Genomic DNA, 26,089 nt, shown 5'->3' with positions numbered 1-26,089 from the left:
GGTTCATCGTTCACACACTAAGCCTTCAAGTGGGTCATTCCTGCTAATGACTGCCCTATCTTCAGACCATCAACAGACAAAACAAGCGGTGCAAGGTTACTGCAGGTTGGAGAAGCTTAATGACCAGCTTCACTTGGAGGTCACCGGAGGTGAGAGTCTCGGCTGTGCGTTGCTATGTAGGTGAGGACACATGGAGGGCAGCCCTTATACAACTAAAGCAGCAGGGATAAAAAGCATATCCGTCTTAGCCAGATGGAGCTTCAAGAGGTTCCTAGGCATTCAGTTTGAGGTGACGTGTGACACTAAAAATGGACAAAGTGTCAGAGGGAGTGAACGAGAGAAGGCTGAGTGTCAGCAGTATTCACTATGGCATGACCATGAGCCATGAGCAGAAGACTGGGAGACCATGCTGGAAGACTAGTGTTAGATTCTACACAACATCCATTCAATTTGAAGGAATGTCCAGAGAGGTAGGATTTAATCCAGCTCATCCTCTTAATTACAAACAATACATGGGAAACTGACACTATGTGGCCATACTAATTATTGAGTGATTTCAATGGTTAAAATATCCTTCACTGCACACAAAAACTGCCTGGACTACTGAAAAACATACACTAAAAGTAAAATAAAAAATTGTTCAAATTCCAGAGTGAAAAATCACCTTATAACCCCCTATGGCCATTTAAAATTAGTCACTGGCATCTAATAATAATCATTTTAAACAGACTGAAGGGGTTAAACTTACTCTAGGTCAGAGCAAGATTGTATTTCAAATAATAGTTCATAGTACTTTGCTTAACTGTACAGACAATCATTTAATTTCAGCAATTAATTTCTCTTTTTCTCTATCTGTGTTCCATAATTGAAGTATAGCATGAACACACGAAAAACAGCATTTAACGGACCACATTTTAAAACATGGCAGAAATTCACATTTAAAAAAATTGCAGAAATTCTTAATGAAGGGTCATGAGCTCACACACCACTTTTATCTGTGAGTACCCAAATCAATCCAGCATTTAAACAGTCTGTGAGAGGTCTGGCCAGGCAGTGATGTTGTAAGGCTGCGATCACACTGGACGCACTTTAACAACTGCGCAAGATTTTTGGAATTATTCTCAATGGGTCTGAAGCTTTTTCCTCGCAGCTTTTGGGCACCAGGCGCCTTGTGTTGATCCGCCCCAGGTGCCACGCTATTTTTAGGTTAGCATGGAGCTGAAAATTATCCTATTTTGATGCGCTCTGAGCAAAATACTCCCTACGTCACTGTCATTCTTTTCTCTGCTGTCCAATCACATGAAAATAGAGGCGGGCCTTGGTTTTGCCATTAGGATCCATTGTAAAGAAGACTGAGGAGAAATTGGTTGTTCCTGTTTCACAGACATATTATTTCACAAAAGTTGTTTTTCAACTTGTTTTGTCGCTCACTCTACAAAAGAACAAAAGAAAGTGCTCTCTGCTTATCCATTGTTTTAAAAATGAAACAAACAAAAAACAAAAAAACAAAAAAACAAATCCAACTTCCCAGTGAAATTAGTTTGGTAATGCCATTAACAATGTTACCAATGTCAGCCAAGTGATTGATAGTAGCGGAGTGTGGTTGCCTAGCAACTGCAGAAAAGATGCCTCCAGCGTTTTTTACAGGGTAGCCTTCATAAAATCAAGACAGGTAGTGCACCTAATGTGTTTTCAAGGCTGAAAACAAAGATGCAACTGAGGACCGACTTCTGCTAAAGTGTGCGGTTTATTTTTTACCAGAGAAGGTGCTCAGTACAGTAGAAAATAAAAAATACTAAAATACTAAAACAAAAGTATTTGGCATTGTAATTATAGCCCTCAAGTACAGATAAGAAATCTGGCTCTTGCCAGGTTTCAAAGCCCCCTTTTAAGAGCCCCCGTCACAGCACCCCCTTAAATGCTCTGTAGTTGGTGGAAGAAACCGCTGCTCCCATTATCTTCAATAAAATCGTTTTGACTTACAAGACAACCTGCCTGACAAAAGCGGTATTCCATAAAACCATTATATACTGGAGAGAGACAGACAGAGAGAGAGAGAGAGAGATGTGTTTCTAAAGTATCATACACAGTTGAAAGGATCATATGCAGTATGTGATCCTTTCATTTATAAATACATTAAATGATCATATACTGCTTCTTTATTACAAAAGTAAGTCTCCCACTGGGGCCGGACCAATCATATTGAAGCTGGGAGATAATGAGGATATAGAAGATTAGATATGAATGTACGTTTTAAGGTGAGAAGTGTATTTTGGCATATTGAAAAGTATTCACCAGTTATGCATGTATGCTTATGGATACATATATGAGATGATTTTATGTTGTAAATTAAATATTTTTACTACTACATGTAATTTAAGAAAATAAAGTCCAGTCATGTCTACTTGTAAGCCTGCTTCTTATTGCTTAAACATCATTATATTCAGAATTACTCATACAAGTGCATGATCCATTGTAGGATATCCACACTATCTTACAGCCAGTTTTACAGTACACCAGTGTAACTTGCCTATTCATTAATAAGCCCCATATTTGTTTTTATTCAAAAAGTTTCCAGACAACTACAGATCTTAGTGTCAACAGCAGCCTGTATGTCCTTTTTTTTTTCTTTTTTTAAATCACGCCAGAACCACAGTAATGATTTAGGGATTTTGTTTGTGTTGGCGGGTTACAGTTGACATTAATATTTAGTCCACTGGATGGCAGCAGAGTGACGGAGAAGTATGGAAGCTGCTTTGGGGAGATCCCAATCTCATTTAGCTGCTTTGGGGTGACATATTTATATACAGTCACATATATACTCCAAAATGTTTGGGACATCTTTTTTTCTTGATTTGGCTCTGTACTCCAGAATTTTTGATTTCTAATCAAACAAGTACACATTCCCAGATTTTATTAAAGGATATTTTTACACTATTTGGTTTCACCACACAGAAATGCCTGCCTTTTTTATAAATAAACCCCTATTTCAGGTTACTAGTTTACCATGAAACTAGAACATCGCCAACATGTGTTTTGAAGGTGGAATATTATTTTATTGTTATCTTATCATACATAATGTGGGGTATTACTTCATGGGCTATACTTGTCACTTAGGGCTTGGAAAATACTCATTAATTTACTGGGATTTTTAATTTACTGTGGGCTTGATGAAGGTAAAATTTCCCTAGGAGTGACTATAAAGTAACATTTGTAAAAATGTTGCCTGAGTCTCGTGCGACAAAAGAAAATGTACTGTAGTGTACAGACTAGAGCCCGACCGATGCCAGATTTTTGGGTCCGATGCCGATCCCGATTTTGGAGAGTCCTAGCCCACCGATTACCGATGTTTTGACCGATATTTTGTCAAAAAGTGCAACATTTTCAAATCAATTAAAAAAACTTATATTTTATTTTTTATTTAAGTTTCTATATTTGAGAATATTTAACTTATAAGCAAACAAATAAAAATAAAAATAAACACACAAATAACTTTTTAGATAGAAAAAGTAAAAGATGATATTAAATTAAATATATATATATATATTAACACCATCTTTAAGTTATCAAAATAACTCCACACCTTGCTTTTACTCCTTTCTTTTCCAGCCATCTATAAAAAATTAATTAAAAAAAAAAGTTTTCCAGTTTCAAGCATGTATTTTTATGAATATTATTATTGTTGTTGTTGTTATTAATTTGTTATTATTATTTCTTAGTATCTATTCTCAGTACATTAATTATATTTTCTTATTTTATTCCTACTACATGATCTCAAAGAGTAAGACTATCTAGCGAGCTTCCCTGTCCATAAGAATTAGGCGGTGAAAATAACTACAATGCGCTCTGACGCGTGAGTAGATGACACACTCGCTCGCAATTAGCTATTGACACAGCCTCATTATTTCTTATTATATATTCTCAGTAAGTTAAATGAATTATATTTTCTTATTTTATTTCTACTACATTATCTCAAAGAGTAAGACATTATCTAGCGGAGCTAAAGAGTGAATCAAGTGTAACGTTAGATGAAATTAAATTGACTGGATGAAATAGCCTACGTGAAAAAACTACAATGCGCTTTCATGCAGGTTACCCGCGCTAACTGTTGGTTGATTCACTTCTCCAACAGCAATCCTTCTCTCATGTTATCACGACAACGCTAGATAACATGGCTTAAAATGATCCATGTTAGAAGTGTTTTATCTGCGTTTTTACTGTCTGGTTAGCTTGCTATGATGACGCGTGACTAGATGACACACTCGCTTGCAATCACGCGTTGGCTATTTACACAGCATCATATAGTAGCTAATATCATTATCTCAGATAAAAAAACAAATGTGTGATACATTCAATCACCATTTTATTTTGGCTGGTTATTTATTTGAGAATACAGCGATGTCCTCTGGAAATGTAGATCCTACGCTGCGTATGTGCTCACTGCCACTTCATAAAGGCTTGCTAGCCAGCTAGCTTGCTAAAGTGAAGCAAATATGTTAGCTAGCTCGCTCGCTTGATAATGAGGATTGGTAAACATAGTGGTCGTATAAACGCATTTAATTAAGAGAAACTCACTCTCAGACCTATCCTAACGGAGTGCTTTGTCTGGGCCGACTGGCCTTTCTTTTGTTATCCTGTCCCTCGTATCTGGAAACCCTGTCATGCTGGTGGTCCATCACGTTCCACTTGAAAGTGTTCCATTTCATCACCTGTAAGTGTCCCTTGTAGTTTTCTGCGGTTCTTTAATGGTTTCATCAGTCTATGTGAAGTTTGGGCCATGTTCTGGTTTAAACACCTCTTCCTTCCATTTTTTTTCACCCTCAAGCGATTTAGCTTCACCAAGACATGCTCAATGATTGACAGCACTAAATCAAGGGAACCCTTATTAACAATTTGACCCCATTTCTCGACAAATGTGGGATTATCTTTAGGATTCTTTTGTCGTCTCAAACACTGTGGTAGGCATTTATTCTTGTCGTTATTTGCTCAGGCTAGAACCCTGCTGAGAAGGGCTGGTTTCCTGTTCCTGTAGTTTCTCCAGCTGTATCCTCTTCTCCTCAGTAGTTATAATGACATTCTCTTCTAGGATCAATTCTGGAAATAAAATTCCAATTGCACATTCTTGAGTGAATTCAATAGTGAAGTTAATAGTGATTATGTTGCTTTATTTCATGGAATTCAAAAGCTCAGGGTGCTAAATTAAAGCATAAATATAACTTCTATGCAACATGTATTAGTGGGGGAAAGCTGTTCGCACACCAGTTAGTGTAGACTGCAGGTGCCAGAGACTCACACTTTTAAATGTGATGAAATTTATAATATAATATAGCATACATCCCACCTTTCCCAGTAGCTCCAGGTGTTTCCCATATTTTGGAATTAGCACCCTGATGCCAGCAATAGGTCAGAAATCTCCCACAAATTAGGGATGGGTAACATGGATTAAAAAATAATATCACAATATTTCAAATATTTTTTGCGACAACAATATTCATGATGATATGAAGAAATGCTCAAAAATATTACTTCAAACTGTTTTATTTTCAACTGGCTCCTTTCAAGTTTACCCTTGCAACTGTGTATGAACAAATAAGTACCATAGACCTATAATCAACCTAAGTGTTTTCCTAACATGTTGTAAGGGACAACCCTTACACATCTTAGACAAAGTTTTTCCCTTGCATCCTATTCCCTTATGTCCCGTTATGCATGGCCAAACACTATTGGATCAACCTTTATCAAAATGTACAACTAACAACCAGGTAAAAATTAAGATATTTATTAAGTACAACAAATATTCAACGTCTAATCAACAGACATAGTTTCAACTACCTTAAACAATGAATGTTATGGACATGGATAGGTTACAGTCACAAAAGAAATGAATGAAAGAAAATACCAAACCACAGCTTGTTCATCCCAAATTAATTCCAATAAAACCATATATTCCAAAAAGCCAGTGAGAAAAATTGTTAAAATGTCATATGAGCTGTAAGACCAGGAATATCAGACCCTGTGCACACCGAACACTAATATACATCAGCCCCAAATGCTAGGTTCAAATTCTCCAGATACCAACATCATGTCCACCACAACGGCTGTAAACTGACTAATGTTAAGCACCCAAAAGTTGTAGACAGGTCCACATTATGTGTCGTTGAATGAGGGCGAGGGACAGCCTTGCTTCTCCTGGCCCATGCTTACTCAATGATCAGGGGAGGATGGTTGTGCTGATTGGGTGAGGTGTGTAAGTGGAGTCAAACAAAGCCTGGCTTATGTATAAGCCGGATATAAGCAGGGCCAAGCATGATATTATCAAAAGATTCATGGTTTTAGCCTCAAGACCAAACATAAATTTGCTAGGATGTAATCCAGCTCAGCTGTCGAGTACCTTTACAAAAATGGAAGTTTACTCCCACATCTGACAAAGAGGTGAATTGTTAAATTGTTAAATCCAGCCAACAGTAATCTCCACTGGAACTGCTTCTAAAAATGCAAATTCCAAATGTCAGGCCTCCACCACCATTATCTACAGTATATAGACATTCAGACTTTCAATTGATGATTTCAATTAAATGTCACAGATTGGCATTCAAATTTAAAATAAAAAAGAAACTGTGATCCTTATGGCATTCTGTGGTCACGCTGGGCCTCTGACCCCCAATGGTTCTGGTGTGGTATGTTTCTAAACAAAGTAATAAAACTTTCAAAGAGAGAAGACTCCAGGACACCCCAGGTTTGTATACAGAGATAAGACTTGTAACGTGACTTTTAATTGCCCCAGTGATGGTTCCTTTGATGTGCAATTGAGAAGAGAGATAAAGACTGCATTCCTAGGTCAGGTCAAACAGAGAGAAGGCCATTTAATCATAACGTGGACGATGAGCAAGTTTGCCAGACCACGTAATTTTGTTTGTCTCTCTAAGGCAATAATCATAAATAGTTATCTGATACATATGCACGCACAGACACAGTCATATGTACATATACACATACACACATTCAGTGCACCCCATTAAACTCAAGTTCACACATACACATATACATACATAGCACAAATGCATTCTGGGTTTAGTCCCTGAAGACAGACCTGCATGAGGTGTCACAGTAGGTACCTCCATCTGGCTAGCACACTTACTGCACTGCATCAAAGCCAAAGCCTTCCTGCAGGCTTTTCAGGCCACCTGTTCTCTCCATTGAAGTGGACAGCATTCTGATAACAGAGCATCATCACAAGTGTGCATATTCTGAGAATTCTGGGGACGCCAAGCTTACTGCTGTCTATTTGCATTGTGCTCACAGAGGAGAACAGTATGTTCCATTTTGTAGTGTTCATCCATATTAAAACGATCCATTGAGTAGAATTTGGCTTAGTTACTTTTATTCTGCTGGTGATTAATTGCATGAATCAGAGTTCCGGGAGAGCACTTTGACATCAATAGTAGAGCTTCTATTGTTTGTGTTAAGTGTTCCAGATTCTCAATTGAAAATTATCTAGCTATGCCTGCAGCTGATCAGCTCAGCACAGGTGCTATACTTTCAGTATTTATTGTGTGCCTGTTAATAAAGAGTGGCTGCCTAGCCGCATGGAAACTCGGGCACATAAAGGGCCTACAACTCAGTGGTACTGTCAGTTGTTTGTATCATTTTAAAAAATCTGTATTTATGATCATGTATCTAATTTCTATTCAATTTGGTTCTCTTCCTTTCGATGCCCTTTGCATCGCATGTTCCTGTCCATCATTGCAATCCCTCTAACCTTATCAATCAACCTAGGTCAACTGTTGAGGCGGTGCCATGGAACTACCAGTCTGAGAAAGTCCAGAAAGCTGACTTAATTTCAGCATACGTCTTCCTTCGCTCTCTACATTTACTTTGTCTCACTGAGGCTTGGATCACACCGAAAAATACAGCCAAACCTGCTGCACTCTCTGAAGCCTGAAGCCTTCAACTTCAGCTAATCACCCAGGCCATCCAGTTGTGGTGGAGGCACAGGTTTGCCAATCTCTCCTAAATAGAAATACCTTTCTCATTTCCATTTCTGAATTTTATTTTCATTTTGTTGCTAACACCACACCCCATTCTTCTTCACATCTTTGTGCTTCGTTGTAAAGTTGGATGTATACATTGCCTTTTGTTCTGTACAATGTGTACATGTATGTTGTTTAGTCTATTCCTTGTTGTCATTTGATTTATTGTTTTCAGGACACTTAGAGGTTTATCAATGAAACTTCCAGAATGTTCACTTCTGACACTGCTATTTCATAAGTTGCTCTGGATAAGAGTGTCTGCTAAATACCAAATTGTAAACTGTAAACATGTTGTCATGTGACAGCCTGTCATTTAGTTTTACTGATGGCTCATAACTGAGTCTTAAGTCTTTGAAAAGAAATGCCTCAGAAAATATTACTCTAAAATGTTGGCAGGACCGAGAGCCTATTACTGCTTTTGCCAAACGAATTAATGTTATCTTCTCGCCTAGCCACAGATTAAGTGTTTTGTCTGTAGATCTGAACTCCCTTGGCCTGAGGTTCCCCTTTAAATTAATGACTTCCCCTGGTGCCATGTACTTTCAAAATTGAATGAAACTTAACTTACTTAAACATATGCACATTACATGACTTGATTTTTACTGATCATTTTTTGTTGTTCAAGATGTATATGATCTTGGAATCACTTTTTTTGTTCATAGCTGGCCAACTGACAAGAAGCACATATTACTGAATAAAGTGTGACCGACTTGATCAATAGATTGAAAATAATATCGAAGAAAACAATTTAATTGCAAGAGTGGGATGTGTAAATTAGGCAGTTTTTCTGTGGCTTGAATATTGCTATTTGTTCTTATGCTGATCTCTGCACAGATATACTGTATAAAGCTTTTGCACTGAATGAGTATATAATATGCTTCAACAGAGATGCAATCACCAGCAGAGGGCACTGCTCTATAATGTTTACAACTGCATTTAGCCATTTATTTACTAAATTATGAATATAAACTAATCTTAGTACTGCAAAGGTGTCTTGCTTCATTTTAGCCCTTTTCCAAGTCACTGTGGTGCTCACATGTGGAGTTATAAAGCAGAACACGCCCTAAATGGGAAAGGACCGGCCAGATTTAGAATCTGCGCCAAAGGGTTAAGCAAGCTATTTAACGTGAATAGTTACAGTAAATAACCAGTTGTATAAATGGATAGTATGAAAAATAATGTAAGTCAATCAGGATAACAGCTTATGCTAAATGTTGTAATGTAGTTTATATATTTAATGTGCTGTCTGTATTTAATAGGCAGTTATTTTGATTGTGTAACAGTTAGGAATACATCCTATTTCCTCACCAGATGGTGCTAAGGAGCAGGATAAAAAGATGGCTTGAACAGAAGAGATTTCTAGATTCAGCTGTTCTTGCTCAATACAGTGTCAAAGTCATAAATAATACAATCAGAGCAGAGCACATATATTGTATCCTCACTGCAGATGTCTCCTTTGCTTTTGTTACGGCACATTTTAATAGACGGCTGTTTCTACCCATTTTAGCTAATGTGAGCTTTTTGGTTTCCAAGGAAATGGCAGTCTGTGCGATATGTTGGTATATTGGCAGTTGTGCAGACCACTGGTCAGAAACCAACTGAAGCAGATGATCTTTTGGGGGAAGGAATGCAGTAATAAAACTGTACTCTTTGTAAAAAATCATACAAAAATGCCAAGTTACACACAAAGCACTGACTATAAATCATTAATTCAAACTGGCAATGTATGTCTGCCATTGAAAGTACTGACATCAAAATTACAATGAACAATACTGGCTATCTTAGCCCACTCAAATGAAACAAGATGTATTCCAAAGCATAGCTACCCAATGTTTCCTAAATTGTTTCAAGTAACTTGGCATTTTTGTATGTTGAAAATGTGTTTTTCATCTGATATCATTTCTTTTTCTAGTGCGTTTGTTATGAGTAAGTGATAATAGTCATGCATATAAAAAGTATATATGAGAGACATGCATACACATAAATTCACGCAAACACTCATAGCCAAAATTCTAGCTGAAAGAAACACATAGGCATGGATTCAATCATTTTTCCTATACCATGAAGACAAATAAATGCAAGTGTATGGCATATTTTTAAATGGAAGTGTTTTTAATGAGCTATTGTACATAACAGACCTATTAATTGTTTGTATGCTGGTAGAGGATATATAGGGCTAGCTAACATTAATTTAGAAATGTGGAATTGCAGGGTAGCTACAGTAGCCTAGTTAAAAAGTTGATACCAGTGCGGGCGCAGTGGTGAATGTGAGCATTTTGACTTAAAGAAAATCAATACACACTTGAATATGTCATTATCTTGCGCCAGTTTCATACACGATCAGTAACGTTACGTAGTGGAACAAGGCACAACACAGATTTTAGGCTTAAATGTATACTATGCAGGTTTTTTTTGGCCCTTCTAGACTCTGTGTTGTCTCCTCCTCTGTCCTCAACCCCACCCACACCTTGGTTGAGACCCCCCCCCCCCCCCCCAAACTGTCAAAACTGTCAAGAGGTGAGGTGGCTGGAGATATTGAAAATCACATTTGTAGCAACATGAATGATTCCATATAGATGGTAACAGTAATTAGACAGTGTTACAACAATCTTTTATACCACTTAACGTGTGAGAACATCGTATGGTACTTCGTAGTGCAGCGTCCGGTAGCGCAACCCTAGTGTAACTGAGTACTGGAAGTGGTCCTGTGAATTGTTTTATTTAGCTTATTGAGCTTGGCAAGTTGTTGAGCCCACAGCAATCTTCAGGACATGGGACAGCCTTGCGTCCTTTTTCACCCCTACCAACACCTCTTGGACCAGACAGGCAAGAAACCAGGATATGTGATGGGATAATTAGACGGTTTTAAGTGAATGTCCCTTGTAATATAGTCTTCCTCATATTAGAACATATTGTTCTTGAGTTCTTAAGACTAGAAATTCACATCCTCTACAGGGGACAAAAATGAATTTCTGGGCCTTAGGAGGATATTTATACATAGATATCCATGCCTACATAAGTGCCTGGATCACAGAGGGTGCCACCACCTTGGACCTCCATAGAAAGGTATCTAGAGAAATCACAGTTGCAATCATTAGGTCATGTACTGTCTTACAAAGCATCTCATTACTATCACAAGATTATAGGGGAGTAAACTATGCAGCATCTTTCTTCCTGGGTGTTACAGCCATTCCTGGCCAGACCTTATTTGGGCAAACTGAGGGATTTGTGAAGTATGGAAGGCTTCCTCAAGACTGCATTTAAGGGTAAAGGCACACATCCTCCGACGAGGTCGCCTGACATCGCTCTCCCCTCCCACAGTCGGCCCCTTGTGGGCGTGTTTTCTATTTTTAAAACAGTGTTCGTTAAAAGTATACCAATTGTGTATTTTGGAAATCTCCACACTGCAATAATTAACAGGTCCTCCTTAACAGAACTATGTGGAATGGGGGAAAAATATATCTGATTAGTTATCACACCATGTTCCCCGTGTTTTCAGTCGCTTCGCCCACTTGCCTTGCATCGCCAGCTATCCCAGCATACCTTGCGGATGAAAAACATTGGCTCACATTGAAATGAATGGAGGCGATTACGACGCATAGACATGCATATTTAACTAGACAGGCAAGCACACCTTCAGCTAACCTAAGCTTGTGAAGACCTGGAAGTAAGCCTGTACTGTGTGTCTTGAGGGCAAAACATTGGAGTGAATGGGAACTATCATCAAAATTAAACCTCCTCAGTGATATTTTAAAACCTGATTGATGACCATTACATTTCATACGAAAAGATGATTTTAGCTATAGGTATTAATTGTGTTCATATTTGCTCACACAGACTTAGGCAGTAATTATGTTTACTAAGAAATCATCATGTTTTCACCTCATCTGTGTCTTTCCTTTCTCTTTCACAGCTTCACAAATACTAAGAACCCAGCTTATAAGAACCCACTATTTCCAGTGTGTATGTTCTTCTGGGTACTGTGGTATATATACTTGGATCTTGGAGTGAGAGACCCTGTGCTTCACTCAGAGTTTGGTACAAGTCACAAGGACCGCTAAGTTTTAGCACTCGATTCAGAGTCTCACAGACCTCTGAGTACTAAGTTAGGTGAGAAGTCTCAGGAGACCTCTCGAGTTTGTAGCAACAGACTCTAAGTCTGAAATACTTCTGAGTTTCACTGAAATAGATTCTAAGTCACAAGACCTCCAACCAAGAGGTACCAACCCAGATAACACGTCTGAAGACCTCTGAGTTTCTCATAAGCTAAAAACAAGTCCCCAGACCTCTGAGACAAAGCCAGAGGGTGGTGCTGGTGCCATGCATGGACTTCAAGATGCAGGAATGCTGACCGGCACCAAAGCACACACATCAGGTTGTCTCTGGGCTCGTCATGTTTCCATAGCACCTTCCCCACTCGTACTAACAAAATTTCCTAAACATTCCGATTAGAGGTTTTCAGTCAGACAAACTTGTTCTTCCCTTCCTATGACAGAATCCAAATCCTTAGAAAGTAAACATCTGCTGGGGGAAGATAAATAGCTTTTTGAAAACAAATTCAGTTATTTTATCAGTCAGCAGCTGCATGTTGCTTACTTAAAATACATAATGGTAAACTCCGTATTGTGCTTTATTGGTTTGTCAAAATAGAGCTTAGAGAAAAGGGATAATAAGAAAGAAAGATGTCTGGGGAGGAGGAGGGAGGTAGAGGAAACCGGAAAGAAGGAAGATGACTGAGATGAAGGGACGGCAGAAGAGAGAGAGGTGAATGGATGGAGGGTAAGAATAATACAGGAGTGGTTGAGAGAGACAGAGAAAATTGGAATGAAATCAAGCTGTGAGGATATTTTTGTCACTCGGTGTCATGATAGAATCATATTATTATGTCACCAACAACCATATCCCTGATACGGTAACAAGCGAAGAGAGGAAAAATAAGGAGAGAGAGAGAATGTAACAGGAGCTGTTCAGAGACATTTTATACCTCTATTAACAAGGCTTTTGCTGCAGCTAATCATTCAGGTTTCAGAGAGTCATCCCCCTCTGTACACTTTACATACACATGATATTCCCCATGGTCTGCACACCTTCAGTCCATGCCAGAATCAAAACCACTTTCATTTATCGTGTTTCTATAGGCTGACCCTTTCCTCGTGTGACATGACACCAATCTCACTGACAATCTTCTGTCTCGAAATAAGTGTTGGTTTATCTGTATGGACACCGTTTACTCCGGTGGATGAAAGGTGGTGTGCTGGTATTACCATTTACACCGCATCATACATCGTTTGGCCTCAAATGTGCATGCCTATGCTTGAAATAGCTACTACATTAAAAAAAATCTGTTTTTTTTAAAGCATCTCTGTGAGCTCTTGCAACTCTGATAACTGCTTTTCTGATATTAACAAGAAAAATACAAAAAAAGAAAAAGCCACTATAGCTAGCCAACTGGTTAATTAACATGGCCACTAACATGACTGGAAAAAAACGAAATTCTGCTTTGCTAGCTAGCTACATCACGTGATTGTAAAATGTTTGAATATACACAGCACAGTGCAAAACACGAAAGCCTGAATTTTACAAATGTTGTGTTATAAATGTTGAGATGTTTAGAATACATATATTTAGTTTCTAAGTGAATATAGTTTATAAGTAGTGATAATTAACCATTATGAACACATTTTGTACTCCATAAGGACAACATTTGACTGAAATACGGGGCTTAGTCAAAACGAGAGAATGGATATAAAAGAATATTTGTTTTGTGGGGTTCCAGAGGGTACCACCCTCAATGGAATTAGCATCTGGGGTGGAATATGGCTAGGGAAAAAGATATACACAATATTCTAATTTGGTGCCATTTGGAGAGGACATTTGGACTCACGTTTGGGAAAACACGTCAAATTTTACTGCTTTGTCCAATCCACTCCAAACATTTATCCTGGTGTTGTACACATCATGTGTTGTGATTGGAAAAAGAAACATGATTTCATACGGTATCAGAAGTACATATAATCACTACAAAATAAAGAAAATACGAATAGATTTTTGTATTTCCTTGTTGTTTTGCAAAATAAATGTCCTGTATGTTTACAAAGTGATACTCGCATGAGATCAGGGGATTTGGTCATTCTGATACAAATGTGCTCTTTATTTAAAGCTTTGAACCATGCCTGCACTGTATATAATTTTGGAGATAATGGGGTTTATTTAAGACGGGGGTTTTAAGTGGTGTTTAAAGAAATGACACTATTGTACAAGTTGCTTTTTTATTACTCAACTTCAGAATCTATAGCCGCGTTTCCACCGCAGGAACTATACCCCGGAACTAGGAACCTTTTGAGGAACTCAGTGCGTTTCCACCGCAGGAACTAGGGTCTAAATTTAGTTCTGGGGGCTTTGTTTTACCCCCCAAAACGTTCCTGCTCGGGGGGTAGTACTTTCCGAAAGTACAGGAACCTTTTGGGTGGAGCTTGCGGCGCTGAACATTTCTGATTGGTCGAGTACTCGTAGCATTTGTGTTGTATTTATTTTCCGCCATTACCCGCCATGTTTGAAAATATGCGGGCGCAACCCGATTTATTTTCATAATAACTTCAAATCAAACTTGTATGTTATGCGGCGCAGTAGCCTAGTTTTGGTTATAGCCTGTCAACGTCTTGGAATTATAACGTGTGCTCTTCTGTTCTTTTCTTGCTTTAGTATTCGTTTTATAAAATGCTAAGCATTCGTGCTGGGACAGCATATTACGTACTAAAACATTCAAACTGATTAATTCGGTTGCTGAATATTTTCTTCCGGATTTTCTTTGTTAGCCCGTTGTAATTGACTCAAAACGTTTGATACAGTTATGTGAGGTATGCGGTAGTTCTGCGTAATTCACATTGGTGATAGCCTACAGTAAAAGCAAACTGGAAATCACCTTCCGCACTTTTTGTCATGGTAAAATAACAGGTTAATTCTAGTAATAGTACCTTTAGCTTTTTCAGACTGCCGTAATTTTACTCTGCCATTCTTCAATTTCACAAAAAGACCAGGAAGACTATGGACTAATTTATGGTGCATGGTTCGCATCTGGTGGGCACACTTCGCTGCTCGGCTAGCAGTAACTCCGAAGGAAAACAAACGGTGGCTGTACCACTACTAATTTAAATTTTCACGCAAGTCCGAGTTTTCGTTCTATTCTTGTCATATTGCGATTAGCCTATATAGAATTGACGATGAGAAAGTAATCAAACAGCAAATTGTTTACAACGTGTGCATGTTTTCTGCTGTTGTTGCCAGTTAGCCTATATTGGAAATGTGAATGCATTCTGTCACTTCGGATGTCAAGACATGAAAGCGAATGTTCGCATAAAAACATAATGAATGTGTTTGAGAGGATATATAAAACAGTTACAATCTGACTATTGGTCTGTTATATCCTATTTGTTGCATAACGGTCCAAGTTCAACTACCAACGACAGTTTTGCTTGACAACAGTAAAATATGCCCAAACGGCTGCAGAAGAATATTTCAATTCCATGTGATTAAATCGATAAAAATCAATAAATACAAAAGTACCCATATATATAGTCATTGTTGGTAACCCGTTGTATATAAGTGGAATAAACCCCTCCGGGCTGTCCCGGTTATTAGAAAATAATGTAGGCTACTTCGGTGGTAGTATGGTGTTACAGAAGAAATCATATGACAGATGGACCGACGACAACGTCGCTTTTCCATACGTCAGTGGGCTAATTTGCCTAATCTTCGCGGGACTTTAGACCCCGGTGGAAACGCAGACAGCCATTGGCTGAAGGAACCTTTTAGTTCCTGGTAAAGCAGTTCCTGGGACTGAAAGTTCCGGGTAATTTTGGTGGAAACGCGGCTAATGTAGAAATATTTTCGTGAATAGGCATGTCTGCATTACGCCTGCATAATACACACTCTTCCCTTTCTAATCTCTCAGAGTGTTGTACTTCCAACAAATCTGGTACACACCGGAGAACGGGCCATACTGGGAGTCAGAGTTCTCCTATTTTGTTTTCAGTAAAGTGCAATACGGATAACAACAAGAAGAGAGTGGCATGTGGTTCCTGCAGAATGCTTGTTGTTGCGCCAACTGAAGAGTTCACTGATGACTACAACTGTGAAACGCGGAGGCAAATGATAATCTCAAACACGAGATCCTTCTGCTTCGAGAGCAAACTTTAACTCAAAGAGATTGTGAAAGGGGAACAAGCTAGTTTGAGCTTGAGGCTAGTTTTTTTAACATTTCTGTGCATCCGGAAGGGGTCTCCTCTACACACAATTCCACTGACAGATGGATCATGCAGAGACGCAAAACTTCTCATACTGTACATTTTCCCCCTCCGGAACTCACTTTAAGTTACAAGTTCTCTGCTTTAAATCACTCTCTTTGTCACGAGTGAAATTATTTTCTTATTTCCTATTCCCAAAGTTTTGTTCAACTTGTCATTTGAAATAATTGCGATTCTTGGTGAATTTAATATTCATTTTCGAAGTAACAAAATCTTTATGATGAAAGAATATACAACATTTGTATCTGGCTAACTGCACTACAAGATCATACATTTTAACTAAGGCTGCACAATGAACTGTATATGCTACATACTATGAAAAGGCTGTAAGTACTGCATTCCATTTAGTATTGAACCACAATTAGTATTTGCAATCAAAATATTAGGTAAAATAATCACAATGATCATTTTTGTCTTATTTTTTACTGTCCTGATTTGAATACAAATTACACCTTTTATGTTTGAATTCAAATTATTATACATTCCTAAGGAAGGTTCAAGAGCGTGATGTGTCAAATATGTTCTCCAATATTTTCATCTTGTTACTTCCCACCCCATTAAGATGTAGCCTGAGGTGTAATAGATTTAGTCTGTGCCCCCATTTCCACTTGTTATTTCCCTGTTACTTGCTAGTGGAAGACAATAAAACCATAAATGAACAGAGAATACACTAACCTGTCACCACCTCCTCGCACCTATGAGGAAGAGCTGGAGCAGGCACAGGCTTCTGCAGGCACCTAATGTTGACGAGAAAATAATACAGAAAATGTTTTCATTTGCATTTTAATTATGCTTTTCCCCCTAATAATACATGAATATTCAAATGTGTAAACTAATATTAAAATAGTAGATTAAGAGAAGCATCAACTTATTTTTTTCTGTCCCACAGAGTAGCAGCCTAGAAATGACAATTTTGTAGGTCAGGTTCTTCTCGCCTTTGTTCAGAAAGGGCAACTTCTTAAATCTCGGGCTGAGGCAACAAGAAGAGCACTCAGTACAGCCTTGTAACGGTCCTTTAGGTCTTTGACCACTGTTGCCTTCCATCTCTGTGATAAGTGGGGAGTCATCACCCCCGCAGGATACCAAGTGTCCAACCAATTTCCCGTGGAGCAGTGCAACAAGGGAGAGGGTGGGTTGTTTCTCCCTGCACATGACAGTCCTTGCCTAGCCAACGGTCGGCCCCGTTGCACTTAAGAGCTTTCTGAGAGGCGAGATTTACGGCACGGGAAACAAAACACCTCGAATGTGGAGACAGCCCAGCTTCAGCACCTGCCACGGTCATGTTCCTTGCACTGTCAGTCACAAGCGCAGGGTTTTTGTTCAGAATGTTCCACACAGAATATGCATCCACAACTCAATATTTATTTTTTCCTGGTGTGCACAATTGTAGGATGCACGTTTGCAGGATATATTTTCTTCGTGGTGCAATCTGGGGAAATATGATGCGATGTCATCGCCACATGGTCTTGGGTAGAACAAACTGTCTGTCTGTCGGTACTGTAGTTAACACATTCTTTCTGCACTCTGCAAAAATAGTTGGACCTGTGTCTTTGCCTCCTTATACATTGCGGGAATGCATGTTTGGCTGAAATGTTGTCTGCTGGGTATCACATACCTTGGTTCAAATACATGCATCAAATCGCAAAAGCCAGGATTCTCCACCATGCTGTAAGGCCAGAGAACTTTGCAGATAACTATATGGATGGTGATTCTGAACTTGGTGTAGCATTGCTTGGTTGAGCCAGATCAAGTGTTGTTGCTTCATGTGGTTAGCAGTGTTTGTTCTGTTATCTATGTATTAATTTCTGTTTGATATATTTTGCATATTGCTGCCATTTTGTCCAGTGTCTTTCAGAACCTGAAACGTTTCAACACTTTTGATTTGGTGTCAGCAGCATCATATCCTTTATTTTCTCACAGCTTGTTTGGGCTTGTTGCTTGTTTTCCTTGGAGAGGTTGCTTAATTGTCTCCCGAGAGTTGGCAACACTGCTATCCAGCCGCGGGATCTTGCGTGTGGTTTTGGCAAAGGGCCCATTGTGGAAAAGTTGTTTGGTGTGTCATTTCAGTGTGTCTGACATTTAGCTCAAAGAGGCTTTACATTTCTTTATTACTACTATTATTATTATTATTTATTAATATTGTTATGCAGGTTAGCTAGCAAAGCACACATTTTAGGTTGCCCCATATGTGACAGCAATTGACAGAGTTGCTGTATGTCAGTTTCTGTCACATTTGGGGCTAAGCATTTAGGGAACCATGCTTGCTTATATTAGCGCCATGTAGGGAGCCTAAACCTACAGTAGTAGCAAACTAGTGTCAAATATAGGCCCAGCCAGCTATTTTGGTCCCTAGTCAGTCACTGTTTAATTAAATAGTATCCTGAGCTGGCCCAACCACTTATGTTGGCTGAACCCCCACAGCCAATTGTGAATCTTTTTGACAATTAATTTATTCACAGAAATACGGGGAAGCAACCATCTTGCTAGAATCACATCTGGTTCTAGTCCATCTACCCGGACTCCTGGCCATATGTGCATTGATTCTGGCAGTGAAATACTGAGAAATTGCATATAGCCTATACAGCAGGTTAAACTATACATGTGCTGGGTCAAAAACTTCTTGACCACATGTTCATAAAATCTAAGGGTGGATATGTAGAACTACAATAGATGTATGATGCAAAAACTAAGCAGTGTACCCAGTGTCTCCAAATCCATCCAAAATGTCTAAATTATGCATTGCTGTAAATCACAACATGTTCACTAATTTCACTACAAATCAACTGTTTTGACTCAAGAAACTCACTGTTGCATCATTTTCAAGTGGGAATTACAAGCTTTCAGCCAGTACAGTGGTCTAAAATATCTAGGGGTCCAGAAACATATCCAAAATCTCTCCAAAAATGAATAAAATGTTTTTTGTCCATTAGCCTATAAAGCATACAAATGAGCCCCTTGTGAAGGTTTAAGATGAAACATTGCTATCAGATTAAAAAATAATGCAAAGATATTGTCACACAATGCGGTACAGTAGCTAAATGTGTAATAATTCATTCTTGTATGTATTTCTATACTCTGTACTCTCGTATATTTTCTTGTATGGGGATGGGACGACATGAAAACAATCTTCAACCGTCCACCACGTTTTGGCAATGTTCCAACACTCACGTCATCACTGTTGCATGCCTCACAAAAATTATTACACTACTAACTAACGCTTACATTACAGTGCAAAATATCTACATTATTAAATACCACAAACTTATTTAAAGACACTCAATTTAAAAAATAACGTATAACCGAAATATTTTGAGCAGTAATACTTACATAGCAATGATGAAATTGTATCTATGTCCAGTAGATGGAGACAGGGACAGTAAATCAATGATACTGTTCTATTTGGTCTGTTTTGCTCCATAAAACGATGTCAGCTAGGTCTATCAGCAAACGTATGGCTTAGCTATGGCCTCAATATTAATAGTATTTTCCAAGAAATTACGAAAAAGTGTTGACCACGTTTTGTTAAGTGCAGCGTCTTTTACTGCTAACACAGAGTGAATGCATAAGTGAATGCGATGATAAGAAAAAATTTGGTTAAGCTGACCTATAAAGCGCTATTCCAAAAGCAAAATTAGACATGTTGTACATCGTTAGAAAGCTTATACTCTCACCTACTGAATTAATGAATTGTCAATCAAGCCAGACTGTACTAAAAATGGCGACAGCGCCGTAAACAACACGTGTGGTATTACGCACAGCTATTTTGAAAGGTACCCAGGCATCACAAATGCATGTATATTTCACAAACGGATTGTCCAAGACAATATATGACCACTTAATCTCAAAAGGGACATCTCTACGCCCAAAACTAACGGTAAGGTTGTATATTTATTCAATATTTAGTCCCATGACTGTAGAATGACATGGTATCATTTTAAAAAACTTTTTCTCATTTATTTCGTTATTCAGTGAGCAGCATTTTCACTGCTGTATTGGCATATCTTAGGGCTATTGTCGGGTTTATCTTGTTTCTATGACGGAATACGATTTTTTTAGTGGTAAAATAATATTTTTATGAATGCCAAGATAGACAATATTGTCCATTATGTCATGGGTGGGGGGTGTAGTTGTAGATGAAACTGCAGGGAGGGGGTGCGTGTTAAATGGACGACCAGAGCGACAATTCAGATTCAGTGCCTATTAAATACTTTTTGTTACTTCCACCCCTCATATCTATCTGCCTACCCCTGTCACTAGTGAAGGGTACTCTGTTGATTTTAAGATTATCATTTACATCAACTAGATGTAGTTATCAACTAGATAAATTCTCTGTAGTCTTTTCAACTTCAAACACTGCCCACTCAGTTACACCATACTGAGGACTTAGTTAACAACTTCAATAGCATATGATTGTCTGCATGTTAGATGCAGTTGCTCCTCGCAAAATGAAATCTAGCCATACTATAATACACAAGCCATGGATCAATGGCCATATTCGTTTTAAAAAGAGGGAGTGCACAATGGCAGATCAGATAGAATGCATATAATTTACAAGTTCACTACAGCCTCACGAAGAAGCATTTTAACAATGCAGTTAACGATTGGAGAGCTAAGTACTAATCTACTATTATACCTGAAAACATTACCAACAGTGGGGTCGTACAGTCTTTAGTACAATTTATCACAGTGTGAATTCTCATCTCAATTGTATTGTAGAATCATCTCCAGAGATATGATATATTTGTCAATAAGGTGGTCAACATCCAATCTCAGATCTCTCCCCCTGTACAAGACTGTAATGTTTTCAGAGCACGGTTGAGTTAATCTATTTCCAGCCTGTATCTGATGAGGCTGTTTTTGAGATAATTTGTACACATGAAATCTTCCACTTTTTCCAAGGACATTGTAACTACTAGACTTCTAAAGGAAATTCTAAAGGTACTTGACTTCTCTGATATTCTATTGTTAATAGCTCCCTGCTTATTGGCTTAGTACCTTCATATTTTAGATATTTAACCTCTCTTAAAGAAACTAAACCTTATTCCAGACATGGCTGTAGCCATTCTGCCACCCTAGGTGAGATCAAGGACAGGGAGGAGTGGGGATCTGTGTGCTGGAGATAGCGATTGCAGACCTGTTTGGCACCACATGACACTACAGAAGAAAGCCAGTGACTATTTTATATTGGCCTTTTACACTTGACAGGCCAGAGGACTACAGGAGATCCAGTACTTGTTTTACACATTAAAAACAAATAGTAAAAAAGTAAAATAATTTTTTTTTTTAAACCTGGACTGGAAGATAAAAAAAAAACTGGACTGGAAGAAAAAAAAAACTGGACTGGACGGAATATCATCGCTTGCAGTGTTAACGTCCTTTTGTTAATGGTGTTATGTAAGGAATAAACACGACGGGCTGCCAGCCTGTCCCGTTATTGGAAATTATACAACGGCTTGGCTGAATACTCGATTCTGATTGGTCCAAGGGTGGGCATTATTTCTCAGTAAAGGGACACCTCAGCATTTTAACAGTTCTAAAATCAATGCGCTACAAAATGCAGCATTCTAAAGCAGTTTAAACAGCAACATTATTATTTCGCTTTTGAATTGTTGTTACATCCCCTCCCCTTTTCAATGTCCAATTTCACAATTGATGGCAAAGTTGAATCACATTTCTAGTTACTGTTGCTAGCTTTATTTACGCATCCCGCAAATCGGAATCGTCCCTTATTTGGACAATAGAATAGGCGTTGCGCATTTAACTCATGGATACGAGATGCATTTTCATCCGTATTTTTGTGACGATTGCATTTATAGTAACCGCTGTTTTGAAGACAATTCAATAGTCTGCTAGCTAGCTAGCTGTGAGACCATTCTGGCTCACTGTGCGCTGAATGACAGTTTGTGGCAGCGTACGTGAAGTTCAAGGTTCATGCAGCATACCGTAGTTCAGTTAGCAGAACGAGAGGGCATAAATGGAAATTGGTAAATTTTACACAAACATTAGGAAATATTTTTTCACACAGAGAGTGGTCATTGTGTGGAATAGCTTGCCTGGACATGTAGTGGAAGCAGAAACAATGGGGGTATTCAAGGCCCGGCTTGATACAGTGTTAGATGCTGTCTAGCTTTTAGGTAAACTAAGCATTAAGTACAGTTTAGTGGTAGTTATAGACGAGCAGTGTTGGGCTGAATGGCCTGTTCTCATCTTACGTTATGTTATATTATGTTATGTTAATTCAATCTGTTTATTTTTAACACATTTTTATGTTTTCTAATTAAAATTAAACATTTCAAACACAAGCTTGATTTAAATTAATGTAATATTTAAAAATAATTATAATAAATTGAAACTTTATATTATTATTATTTTTTAAATGTGTTTCTATTTTCAGCTATTTTTTTGCGACCTCCTGGTAGGGGCACTGCTGTAGTATCCTTGAAGAATGTACTTCATCTGGTTTGCTTTAGTGAATCCCGGCCTGTATAAATGGGGGTGTATAAAATAAAACATTAGCTTCGTAATTTGTACTGGATAACAGAGCAAGTCTATGCTGTGAGTGAGTCCAAATTGGCCTTCTGCATACAAGCCATGTTATTTGTCAGTCAGAGGACTAAAAGTGCCTTAACAGAAGAACTATGCAGCAGTTGTGTTAAGAGGAATAATGGTGTAGAAAACAGTAGTACAGATGATTTTTAATGTTCACAGTTGTCATCCTCTACATCCCTGGAAACAGTCAAGCTGCCATTTTTTCCTGTTCAGATTGATGAGGGAGGAGACATGAGGTAGGCTGCAGAAAACAAAGGAACATTTACATGATTCCAAATTAAGCGTCACGTTACTGTAATGGGTTTAAAATGGTGGCTCGACTGACAAGTGCACATTGTGCCTCCGCTGTTGATTAATGATCTGCAGTCATTTTACCACAGTCAGTGAGCAGGCTGTGGGCCGAATCTCAGAACCCAGGGTGGACAGGTTCAGCTGGACTATAGAGCAGGCTTGGGGCCTCATCCAATTAGCCTCAGAATGTGAATGCTTTGATTTGCCCGGAGAAATTGAACGTCAGGCATGATTAATGAAGGTGGGAAACTGACCATAGGTCCAAGAGCTAAATCAATCTGGAGCTATCTAACATTTTCATACGGTCACGGCATACAGACAAAAAATATTTGAGAACATTGCACCTGCAGTCGTGATAATTTGAAAGCAAGAAACCATTTGCTTCAGAATCTGAAGCAAGTTTTTACTGAAGCAAGGGTATATCAATAGTATAAGAACATTACAATACATAATGACGAGAAGAAGGCAATCAGCCCATTGATTCTCATCATTTATGTAGTCTAAACACTTGTGCCTGGGTTTAATGACTGTTGACAACATGCATTTTATTTGGTCTCAGCAGAATTTAGGAACATTTTAACCCACATAGGATATGGGTAATATCATGTTTGTGGTGAACATATACCATAATAATCCTTATGTAAACTTCTGTAGATATACATTTCACATTTCAGATATATTTGGTAGGGACTACTCTAGCCCGTGTCTTCAACCTGAGCTACAGCTATTAATCCAATAGCTTCAATGCTAATGCTAGGGTAAGCCTTTCCTTTGTGTATGTGTCCTGCACAGGACCTGGCTGGGGCTGCAGAGAAGCTGGCTGGGGTGCACAGGAGCTGACTGGGGTTGCACAGGAGGCAGCTGATACCGTGGCTGCACAGGAGTGTGAAAGATAGCTTCTCCTCTTCAGGTGAGGAGGAAACAACTGCCCCTGGTGGTGGAGTTTAAGTATCTCAGGGCCTTATTCACTAGTGAAAGTAAAAGGGATTGGGAGATTGTCTGCTGTGTTGTTGCAGTGACTGCCGAAATGTGGGCATTGTATTGTATGGTGATGAAAAAGAAGCGGAGCCAAAAGGCAGAACTCTTGATTTACCCGTCGATCTCTGTTCCTACTCTCACTCTCACAAGCTATGGGTAGCAACAGAAAGAGAGATTGTGAATACAAGCAGCCAAAATGAGGTTTCTCTGAAGGGTGGTGGGGTTTACTTTCCTTGACAGGGTGAGAAGCTCAGCCATCTGGCAGGACCTCAGAGTGGAGCTGCTGCTCCTCTGCATTGAGAGGAGCCAGTTGTGCTGGTTCAGGCATCTGATAAAGATGCCCCCTGGACGCCCCCCTTTGAAGGTGTACTGGGAACGGTCAGCCGAGAGGGGACCCAGTGGCAGACCTAGGCTAGGACACACTGGAGGGGTTATATCTCCCAGTTGGCCAGGGATCGCCTAGCCCCAGGATGAGTCACGGGAAGCCGCTGGGGAGAGGGACATCTGGGCTGCCCTGCTTCCCATCATCAAACATACAAAGTTTGGAAGACTGCATTCTCTTAGGAGGACAAGATGATGTGGGTACAAAACATGGAGTCAAGTAAAATTCATTAAATGCCAATTTTTAGCTTGAATCACAGCATAAGGAGCTAAAATATGCCACATCTTCCATGTGCTGTTCAATGAAATTTGTCATGCGGTATACTTGAACCTTTTAAACCATGGAAGTCTACATTTTCCTTTCTGTAAGAAATGAATTCCCATTGGTAATGCTATTGGTTTAATAGTTTGTGTTTCCATTTTGTTAATTTTCCCACATACATGTCCTCTGCTGACCACTCCTGTTGATCTCAGCAATGACAGATTGTGAAGACTTTTTGGTTAATGCTTACAATATCACTGCGCATATTTCCCAGTAATTTGACATAGTGCCTAATTAGACCTACAGTATGCGCTTAGTGAAATATTTTGTTGCAAAATCACATCCACATGTACATTGTGAAATCAAAAATGTATGGTGAGAGGACATGAAAGAATGAATCCGAAGAATTTTTCACAGTTATAAGCATCAGTCTATTGTACTTCCCCAAAATCAAAGGGACAAAGTTGTTGTGTTCTGAGCCTTGCAATTTGTGATGATTGCTGGACAATTTGTACGGTAAACTGCAGGACCGGCAGCTGGAAAAAAAATTTCAGCAAAAACTGTGCCCATCGCAAAAAAAGAAAGAAAAGAATTATGAGTCCCTTCAAAGGTCATAGACTTTGGAGATCTTTTTTTTATGTTATTATAGTAATTTGCATTTGTTCCCTTTCTGCCATTTGTACTGCTGCAGAATCAGGATTGGCTGCTTCAGTTCAATCAGCTTCTATTTTCAGCCAGAGCAAAGTGGAAGGCTTGCAGATTATTTTGAAGCAAGCTTTATCAGGTCAAGCTTTTTTCCTGTTCTTTTTAGTTAAAAGCATAATTTCACTGACTTCAGTGCATCACACTATTGCTTCATTCCATTTTAACCTCCGGTATATAGGCTACAATATGTATCAGTCACACACATAGTGATGCAGCATAAACTATGTCTGCTTATGTCAGCCAATGAGGTCTCTTTTTTCAGACAATGCTTGCAATAATAATTTGGATGTCCAGTATTTGTCTTTCATTTCTCAGTTTTTGTTCACTACCTGTAGCTTGATAGATTACATATAGTTACATATTTTAACCTAAATACAATGAATATATTTGTAAGTTAGTTGGTGTGCTTTGTATTTTGATATATCATAATATTCTGATTACATTTTGTGTGGTATTATTTATTAATTTATTACATTTGTACAGGAGAGAGCAGAATTTCACCTGGAGATACAGGCTCCCAAGTGCTCTCAGGGTCCTACTCACACTGAACCTCTGTGGGCAGGCTCAGCATTAACTGCTGGAATGGTAGA

General features: G+C 38.7%; 1 long non-coding RNA gene across 1 annotated transcript; it reads left to right on the top strand.

Moving 5' to 3' along the window:
• Nucleotides 1–302: 302 nt before the first annotated feature.
• LOC135235112 (uncharacterized) lies at nucleotides 303–24,709 on the top strand. Its single transcript, XR_010324282.1, has 3 exons — nucleotides 303–470; nucleotides 23,966–24,083; nucleotides 24,392–24,709. It is a non-coding gene; the product is annotated as an uncharacterized LOC135235112 (long non-coding RNA).
• The last annotated feature ends 1,380 nt before the right edge of the window (nucleotides 24,710–26,089 follow it).

The sequence above is a fragment of the Anguilla rostrata genome, chromosome 11 (genome assembly GCF_018555375.3).
Source record: "Anguilla rostrata isolate EN2019 chromosome 11, ASM1855537v3, whole genome shotgun sequence".
NCBI classification, from domain to species: Eukaryota; Metazoa; Chordata; class Actinopteri; order Anguilliformes; family Anguillidae; genus Anguilla; species Anguilla rostrata.
This window is presented reverse-complemented; position numbering and strand designations above follow the sequence as displayed.